Below are 2,551 nucleotides of genomic sequence, written 5' to 3' on the forward strand. Positions count from 1 at the left end.
GAAGAAGATCAAGACCAAAATAAGTTTCAACTTACAAACAACTGAACTTACAAGTTGTCAAGAATTATGTAATAATATTAATAAGCAGTTTATGAAGCAACATATTATCTTTACATGTTAACTGGTATTTGGTGGTCCTTGTATATTGTTTGGAAAATCTCTGCTTCTAGGCAATGATCCTGAATGGATTTGATTCATTGCACCTTGCATCCCTTGAAGGGAAAAAAGTTATTCTCCAAATTCCTTCCAAAAGATTTCCGCCCACCTATATGAGCAGCGACAGGATTTGGCTCGCCATATCGTGACAGATACATATTTAACCTAATCTCAAATAAAAGATTGTAGTTTCTAACACATTCATACTTGTGCTACTATTATTTGGTAACTACGGTGAAACATTTCCAAAAATCAAAGATTGTAGTGTAAGGGTTAATCAATCGAGAATTAATTTTAAAAAACCAAAGATGTTAAATTTGAAATTCCAAAATAGATATGAATGTGCTGAGAATAGGTACCTGGTTTAAAAAATGGGCAATTTAAGAATCGGGGCATCCATCATTATGAAGTTGCAGTTCAATTTATAATATCACCATCGATCATCATAATTTGAATGTGAGAAATCTTCCCCCAATCATCACCTTTAGGCTTCTTACATCGCTCTTTGAGCGAAAAACAATCTCTAATTTCTAGAGTTGAAATGGATTTAGGCAGACCCTCCATCGATAAGCATTGAAGGCTGGGACATAGAATGATACAAATTTAGGATAATTTTTAATTTCCAGATGTTTAAGGCTACAAATCATTTCAAGATTACTACACTTTTGCTCTTATGCTTTTGCATTTTCTACACAATTTCCTATCGTTTCTATGGTTTCAGGGCCGCTTTGCCGATGCTTTACTTAAAGAACTTGCGGGAATAAGTATACCACCAGAAAGGCTATATGGTCTGGGAACAGGGTTAGTATTGCTATTTGATATCTTTGGGCATAATACTTCATTTAATTGATAAATTTGTTTTCCTCAAACCATCTTATATTTTCTCACTAGTCCTAAGGTAGAAGTGCTGAAGAAGCTTCAAAACATGCCAGAACACCTGTAAACCTTACTCCAACAGCTCCTGTTCTCAGAACTTGTGTCCATATCATGGCAAGTTCAGCTACCTTGTGTCTAAAAACTATATTGGAAGAGTTCACTTAAGTTCTAAAACTGGAAAACGTGCAGCACAATACAAACTCTAAACTTAAGCTCTACCATTGGACTTTTCCCTAATAGTACTAATACTCACTCTTTATATGATTCAAATCTATCTGATGACATATGTAAAAAAACTAGTTTTTTACCACTGCGTTCGCACGGATGATACTCTTTTATTATGAATTTAATTGATATGCACCGACGATGTAAAATAATTTTACACTGTTAACCAATACCAACCACGTTTTCCGCCACTTCACCCCACTTTCTTGACATGACATGGCAAAATGATGATTATTTATTGGACGATCGTGTAAAACTATTTTACACCGTCAATGCATATCAATTAAACTCTATTTAACTGTTGTACACTGTCGGTGTAAAGATTCTTTACACATACATCCAATGATGCATTGCCACATCATTTAATGAATGTGACACATCATGTGTTTTTAAATACCATACATGATGTGTCAGTATATTATTGGATGCATGTGTAAAATAACTTTACACTGACGGTGCATATAAATTAAATTCTATACCTTTACCCCTACCAATTATTTTTATTTTCAATTTTACCCTTTTTATCATTTTACTTAACCCTTACAAATTTTTTTTTCGGAACAACAAAATTATTCGGTAGTCAAAATTTCGTAGCGGAACACATAAGAAAAGAGATCCGGTAAATGAAATGGAGATAGTTACCGGAGAAGTTTGTGAAAGTATTCCAGAAGGTTTGCCACGGTTAAACCGTGGCTAAACACATACCGTGGCTAAAATACACCGTCTGGATTTCAAGCGAAGGATTTGCAGAGAAGGCTACTCAATTTGCGCTTGAGAATAGAAGATGTAAGGGCCATTCTTTTACCTTGAGACAAATGAATAGCAATCAGAAAAATCACGCAAATCGAAAACAGAATCAGAACATGAAGGAAAAACAAATCTTGATCACCATAAACAAAGAAAACCCACATGCTCAAGCTCAAAAAGATCACATTTTTCTTCTTCTATGTACAAGTATGTTTCCTTCTTTCTTTACCTTTGTAAAATGTACCATTTCCATTTCAAATTATACCTTTTAGAGCTGATTGTGATCTCTGGTTTTGACACATATCGTTGCTTTTCATTACGTATATAACAAATTGGCTGATCGCAGAGATACTAAGCTTCATGTTGCAAAAGATTCTAAATAGAACTCAAATAGAACTTGAAGGCTTTTTAGACTCTGACTGGTGTGGAGACAAAAATGATAAAAGGAGCACATCAGGGTACTGGTTCAGGTTCAAAAATTCACCTATTTCGTGGTCTTCAAAGAAGCAAAACATAGTGGCATTATCTAGCTGTGAGGCAGAGTATG

The sequence above is a fragment of the Trifolium pratense genome, linkage group LG7, assembly GCF_020283565.1.
Source record: "Trifolium pratense cultivar HEN17-A07 linkage group LG7, ARS_RC_1.1, whole genome shotgun sequence".
In the NCBI taxonomy this organism is placed as follows: domain Eukaryota; kingdom Viridiplantae; phylum Streptophyta; class Magnoliopsida; order Fabales; family Fabaceae; genus Trifolium; species Trifolium pratense.